The sequence below is a fragment of the Cucumis melo genome, unplaced genomic scaffold (genome assembly GCF_025177605.1).
Source record: "Cucumis melo cultivar AY unplaced genomic scaffold, USDA_Cmelo_AY_1.0 utg000852l, whole genome shotgun sequence".
Classification (NCBI taxonomy): domain Eukaryota; kingdom Viridiplantae; phylum Streptophyta; class Magnoliopsida; order Cucurbitales; family Cucurbitaceae; genus Cucumis; species Cucumis melo.
This window is the reverse complement of record NW_026124251.1, coordinates 20,001-28,177: the sequence shown is the minus strand read 5'-3', so window position 1 is coordinate 28,177 and position 8,177 is coordinate 20,001.

Here is an 8,177-nt window from a genome sequence, read left to right as displayed (position 1 = left end):
CATAAAAGCCAGACTAAGCAATAAAGTACCTCGGATTTTTCCCTCCGCCTCGGGTTGTCTCGCGATCCCTTCTACAGCTTGGCCCGCAGCAGTACCTTGACCAATCCCAGGTCCAATAGAAGCAAGCCCGACGGCCAACCCAGCAGCAATAACGGAAGCGGCAGAAATCAGTGGATTCATGATAAGTTCCTCACACCAAAAGAAAGAAATGGTTAATGATACAATCAACCAATGAATTATAACTTATTATTCCATCACTAAGATTTATCCAACTAAAAATTACGAATTGAAGTAATAATATTATTGAATCGTCCAAACTACTTCAATCTCTCTTTTTTAGTTCCTATCCATCCACGTAGTTTTTGTGAATCCATACGACTTTTGTTCTTCCATTTCTTTTAAAGCATTCTTTGAATTCTTCATTGTTTTTCTTGATTTAATCTCTCTATTCATTCAATATTGAATTCAAAATTACATTACAGCCGAAACAGAAGGACTTCCATTGTAAGCCCTATCTAAATTCACAGTAGTAGGGCGGATTAGATATATCTTTAGTTCCTATATAACTAGTTAATATCTAATATAACATATACATGTGTTTCTTACCTAACGTAAACCAATTATTCATATCTTGGATTCCATCGAATTTGAGAATCATTCTTCGAAATATCCACAAGGGTTGTCTTATAGCAATTCGATTCAATACATCTAGTTGACTCCACTCTCCTCTACTCTACCCTACCCAATCCTTTTTTCTCGTTTTTTGGAAACCCTTTCTTTTTAGAATTATCCCACATGGAGACAATCAATCTAAATGAACGAATTCATTAGTCCAAATCCTTGCATAGAAATATCAATATTTTATTAATCTAAGTTCATGTAATTTTTTTTTTGTTCAATCGTTGAGAGGAAAAAGATCTTTTAGATCTCTTTCCTTTTTTTTTAATTCCCGAATATCGTAATCTTTCTAGTCTTACTCCCTAGATAGTATATACCTTCCTTATTTTTTGATTATTTGTATATTTATGTTCCCTAAGTAGATTATCTTGAGCCATGTATACATTGCCTTGGTCTAAGCTAAAAAAAAGAGTATTTAGAAAACTAATCAATGATGACCCTCCATGGATTCGCCTATATAAGCTGCAGCTAAAGTTGCAAAAATAAGAGCTTGAATACCACTTGTAAATAATCCAAGGAACATAACAGGTATAGGAACTACTAAAGGTACTAAAGAAACAAGAACAACAACTACTAATTCATCAGCTAATATATTTCCGAAAAGTCGAAAACTAAGTGATAAGGGTTTTGTGAAATCTTCTAAGATGTTAATGGGTAAAAGGATTGGAGTTGGTTGAATGTATTTACCGAAATAACTTAATCCTTTTTTGCTAAGACCCGCATAAAAATATGCTACTGATGTGAGTAAAGCTAAAGCAACAGTAGTATTTATATCATTTGTGGGTGCGGCTAACTCTCCGTGAGGTAACTGTATGATTTTCCAAGGTAAAAGAGCTCCTGACCAATTCGAAACAAAAATAAATAGAAACATAGTTCCAATAAAGGGAACCCATGGACCATATTCTTCGCCAATCTGAGTTTTGCTCACGTCTCGAATGAATTCAAGGACATATTCGAAGAAATTCTGACCGTCAGTAGGAATGGTTTGTGGATTACGAACAGCTATAATGGCTGAACCTAATAAGATAGCAATTACAACCCAAGAAGTAATAAGTACTTGGGCATGGACTTGGAAACCTCCTATTTGCCAATACAAGTGTTGGCCGACTTCCACACCAGATATATCGTATAACCCTTTTTGTGTGTTGATAGAACATAATAGAATATTCATATTGCCCTCTGAAAGAAATAGAACTGTAAAACAAATTATTTTGATTCGACTGTCTTTTTTTTTTACTTGCCTTGAGTTGTCTATTTTTGATACCAATTTATTACATTACAATATCCCTAGTTTTTTTTTATCTCTTTTGTGCGATTCGGGAATAGTAACCAATTCCCGAAATCTATGGAGTTCCCCCCAAAATTGATTTATCTTATTATTAATCAAGAATTTCGTATAGAGCTAGAACGACCCTCCGAAATTGCAAATACTAATTTGTTAAGAATTAATCGGATTGAAGCTATAGCATCATCATTCGCTGGAATCGAAATATCTGCGAGATCGGGGTCACAATTTGTATCAATTAAACAAATAGTTGGAATTCCCAACGTGATACATTCTTGAAGAGCCCGATATTCTTCTTGTTGATCAACGATTATTACAATATCGGGTAACCCCGTCATATATTTAATCCCGCCCAGATATGTTTGCAAGTGAGATAATTGTCTCTTCAACATAGCGGCATCCCTTTTCGGAAGACGGTTGAGTCCCCCCGTCTTTTGTTCCGTTCTCAAGTCCCTGAACTTATGAAGTCTCGTTTCTGTAGTAGACCAATTTGTTAACATCCCCCCGAGCCATTTTTTATTAACATAATGACACCGAGTCCTTGTTGCAGCCCGGGCTACTGAATCCGCTGCTTTATTTTTGGTACCAACAATTAAGAATTGTTTGCCCCTAGTTGCTGCATCAAAAACTAAATCACAAGCTTCTGATAAAAAACGAGCAGTTTGAGTAAGATTTATAATATGAATACCTTTACGTTTTGCAGAGATATAAGGTGCCATTCTAGGATTCCATTTCCTAGTACCATGACCAAAATGAACTCCTGCCTCCATCATCTCTCCCAAATGGATGTTCCAATATCTTCTTGTCATTTCTCCCCCCACTTCCTCGCTTTTTTTTCTTAAAAAAAGAGACGAGCTGAAATAGAAATAAATAATTGTTCCCATGGAACCTTATCCTCTACCTCGACCGGGGATTGACTGTTGATACACAATCCAAGCCATTAATTTTTTTCTATTCGTTATTATCTTATTACCAAATTAACGCGGCTAGTTAACAGGATGACTCCACTTTTATGAATCATTAAATCCTAGAAATGCTTGTTCTGATGTATCATGTAAATTCGTTGAAATGAAAAAATCAAATAATTCTTTGTGGTGGAACAAAATATCTCTCATTTCCCCCTCGAAAATTTTTTTTGGGGGGGGTTCTAAAGGAATATTGTTATGTTGCCTCGAACGGTGCGCTAATTCTCTGAATCCGGTACCAACTGGTATCATTCCTCCTAGAACAACGTTCTCTTTCAAACCTCTCAACCAATCGATACGACCTCGGAGGGCGGCTTTTGCTAAAACTCGAGCAGTTTCTTGAAAACTTGCTTCCGATATGAAACTTTGAGTATTTAGAGATGCTTTCGTTATTCCCAATAATACGGCTCGGTAACAGATCGCTTCTTCCAAAGCACGCCCTGTTCGTTCCGCTCGTAACAACCCAATGAGTTCTCCAGGTGAAAAAACATTAGACATTCCATCTTCTGAAACCAAGACTTTTGATGTTATTTGACGTACAATAATTTCGATATGTCTATTATGGATCTCCACCCCCTGGGATCGATAAACCTTTTGGATCTTATTAACCAAAGAGATACGACTTTGCACTATCGTTAGTTCAGAACCAATCAAAAATCCCCAAGGAATTCCAAGAATTCTTGTTATACGCTCGTTCCAACCCTCAATTCTCTTTTCTAGGCTCATCGATATTGAATCAATCGAACGCACTTCTAATACTTGTTCGACTTTTGGAAGACCCTGCGTTATATCACCAGATCGTGATTTTTCATATATAAATGTAACTAAAGTATCTCCTTCGTAAAGCATTTCGCCATAATGGCGATGAACAGTTGCTCCTGAAGTGGCCAAATAAGGCTTAGCTAATCTTATTACTACAGAATCAACTTCAACAATTATAATTTGACCCGATTTTAGGTGTGGTCTATTTTTGGCTATACATACATTTTCAAAAAAAAAATGTCCAAGACTAATTCTTGTTCTTGTAGGTGTTTCTTCACAATAATTATTGTGATAATTATGATGCAGAAAATGCCAATTCAAATTAAATGTATTGAAAACGATGTTACTGCATGGATCGGAATTGAAAATCCCCCCGTTTTCATCCATTAAATAATATTTAAGTACTTGAAAAGTCTGTTTTAAATTGTCAAGTTGCAAATATTTAGTTAGGGAGATCGGATTATGAGTTATTAAGTCATAAAATGAATAAAAATTCACAATTTGAGGGGCCGCCCCTAAAGGTCCTAACGAATTCCTAATTGAAATTAGAGGATCCTTTTTACTTGATTCTTTTATGACATTATAATCTTTTACATCGTTGAATAGATCCATTTGCAAACAATTCGATGCTGACAAAATTATCAAAGATTGGCGTTCCTTATTTCTATTGAACAACGTACGAATAGTTCCTTGATTTTGACTCGGAGATTGTGGAACCCTTGTCTTGGAATAAATAGAAAAAAATGGATTGATATTCGTGCGATCTGACTCATTATTAAAGATCAATCCTGAACCTGACGGATCTTTCCTTTTTCTCATATACGCAGTATCGGATTTCCCTAAGTCTATTCGTAGGAAATTTCGAACCAGACCATTTGTACTTACTTCAACAAAGGAAGCGCGCGCGTCTTCGATAGAAGAGCTTTTTTTGTCTCGGTCCCAATTCAACAATAAACAAGTCCGAACTAATTGAATGCTTGTGCCAGAAATTCCCCGAATTGGTTTTCCATTTCCATAAAGTATATAATTGACAACTCTAAGCTCCAGATTATCCCTTTCTTGCAATAGATCCTGTGGGAAAAGTTTTACTAAATTGATACCGTCGGCTAGTTCATATATGATTACAGGTCGAACAAAAACAAAATACTTTTTCTTGGTAGGTGTGATCCACTGGACATAAATCCAATTTTTCGATTTTTTTGATTTCTTAGAATTTTTTTTTACTCTTTCTGGTGGTATCAAGATGCCATTGTGTCGGGATATCTTATCCATCTCTCCAGGAAAATGTATATCTCCAGAAAATATTTTGAGTTCAATCCTTTTTTTTTTTTTCTCCACTCGGACCAATCCACCTACTCGGCTTCTTATACTTAAAGTTAGTCGTGTAGCTACTCCAATGATACTATTGTTCCGTACCATTATGGAAGAAGATTCTGGTAAAATATGCACTTCCTCGGGAATGAAAAAAAATCGATCCACTTTCATTTGCATTTGGTATTTTGGCTTAAAGTCTTTGACTCCTCGATACTCAATCAAATCCTCTTTTTTGAGGATTGAATGCACCCCTATAGTCCCATATTTAGTAATTCCTGAACTATTTCTTCTGTATTGAGGATCATCGAAAAAAGCAAGAATACTATTTCTACGAAAAAGACCATTTATGGGTATTTCAATCGAAATACCGGAAGGGGGTCGTAGTTCTTTTTCTCGTTCTTGAAGTGATTCAAATTGAATGATGAATCCATTTCTTCGCCTCTTTGCCAATAAATCAGAATTACCGTGGAAAATAGCAGGATATGTGAGATTAGATTGACCCGTACATAGGATTGGATTAAGTTCTGAATAATCAGGAATTCCGCTTTCGTTTTTACCAGAGAGATCCGGACCATAAAATTTTTGTCCCACTTTATCATTATTTACTGAAAGGCTAGAAATATATCTTCTTTCGACACAAAGAGAATGAACGTTAATTTGATCTTGATCCTTGTAGAGTGAAAAAGGGACTACACTGCATCCGCACGAACCTCCTGATAATATCCATAAATGACTTGTTTTTGGTAAGAGATGGACATTACTATATGTAAATTCGGGTGCATGGTACACGTCGGTACTCCAATGCATTTCTCCCTCTGAGTCAGAATAAATATGTTTTCGAACTCTCTCTTTTAAATTAAGAGTGTATGTTCCCGCGCGAATCTCAGCAATCACTTGTTCTGATTCTACATATTGATCATTTTGAACTAAAAGTAAACTTTTTGGTGGAATAGTGACGTTATGTATAATATCCTCACTCTCAATAGTTACATACAAGTCTATATAACATAAAAAAGCAGGATGCCCATGGCGTGTACGTGTGGGATGAACCAAATTCTCATTGAATTTGATTTTGCCATTAGAAGAAGCTCGTATATGTTCTGCAGTCCCCCCTGTGAATACTCCGCCGGTATGAAAAGTTCTTAATGTTAGTTGAGTACCCGGTTCTCCAATAGATTGACCCGCAATAATACCTACGGCTTCTCCCAATTCTACCAGGTCCCCGTGAGTAGGACTTCGTCCATAACATAATCGGCAGATCCAAGATGTACTCCTACAAGTAAAGGGAGTCCGAATAGATATTGGTTGGGTTTGAAAGGTTATGAATCGATTAATAAGTCCAATACCAATATCTTGATTTCGAACACCAATGCATCGCGGGCCCATATATATATCGTCCGCTAATACACGACCAATTAATGTTTGGATAAAAATTCTTTCCGGAATCATCCTATTTCCAGGACTCACTAAAATCCCTCGGATGGTTCCACAATCGGTTCTACGTACAACAATGTGTTGAACTACTTCAACAAGTCTACGTGTAAGATATCCAGCATCCGATGTTCGTACAGCAGTATCCACAACTCCTTTCCGCGCTCCGTAGCAAGAAATTATATATTCCGTTAAGGACAGCCCCTCACGTAAATTGCTTTGAATGGGTAAATCAATCATTTGTCCTTGTGGATCTGACATTAATCCTCTCATACCTACTAATTGGTGTACTTGAGATGCATTTCCTCGAGCTCCCGAAAAAGACATTATATGGACTGGATTAAAAGGGTCAGTCATCCTAAAATTAGGATTCATTTCTTGTCGCAAATATTCACTTGTAGCATACCATATCTCAATGGACTGGCGTAATTTTTCTACTGCGTGTACGTTTCCATAATGATGGTGTTTTTCCAAAATCAAACTTTGTTGTTCAGCATCTTGGACTAGCCATCCCTTAGAAGGGATTGTTAAAAGATCATCAATTCCTAATGAAATGGATGTAGCAGTGGCCTGCTGGAACCCCAGAGTCTTTAGTTGATCCAGGATGTGTGATGTATATGCCATTCCGAAGTGATCTATTAATCTGCTAATAAGTCGTTTAATGGCAGTTCCATCTATCACTTTATTGTGAAAGACCAGATCGGCCCGTTCCGCCATAAGTACCTCCATATTACGCTGAGTGGGGTTCGACAATAGGTTTGAGTTAATGATTAGAAAACTTCCTTTTCTCGATCTTGATTCGCGTAGAAATTCAGGACCTATGGTCCTAGTTGAACCGGAGAGAACAAAATTCATACCGGTGTCATATAATTACTTAGCTGAGTGAGATACCAGAGGATTAGGTACCATATGAGCAGGCCCGGCAAAATCCTTGTATAGCCTCTTCGATTTCTCGATAAAGAGAAATATGACCAACAGTGGTTCGAATGTATATACAAAGAATTTCTTTTTTTATACTTTTTACTATTAGATAGTACCCATAAATCTCATGATGGGTACCCAAAGATTCATAGTGAACTTCGATAGGGGCTTCTCTTGAAGCAATAACGCGTTGATCTAGTCGCCATCGGAGCCACAAAGGACTATCTAAATTGATCCTTTTCTGGCGATAAGCTCCAATTGCATCATAGGAATTACAAAAAAAGGGTTCTTTCGTATATTTATAGTTATTATTGTAAATTTTTGCATTTTTATGATTTTTGCGATTAGATGGATTATACCGATTTGCACAAATACCTCGGCGATTCCCGCTCGTTAATACATAGAGTCCAATAAGCATATCTTGAGTTGGTACAGAAATGGGATCCCCAATAGCTGAAGACAGGAGATTCATATGAGAAAACATAAGTAAACGCGCCTCTGCTTGAGCCTCCAAAGATAAAGGTACATGAACAGCCATTTGATCCCCATCAAAGTCTGCATTGAATCCCTTACAAACTAATGGATGTAAACAAATAGCACGTCCTTCCACTAAAATAGGTTGGAAGGCCTGGATGCCTAATCTATGCAGAGTAGGCGCTCTATTTAGCAATACGGGATGCCCCTGCATAACTTCCTGAAGTATTTCCCATACAATGGGTTCTTTTTCCCGAATTTTACTCTTAGCAACTCCTATGTTCGAAGCAAAATGTTGTCGAATTAGACCACGAATTAAAAATGTCTGGAAAAGCTCTATTGCGATT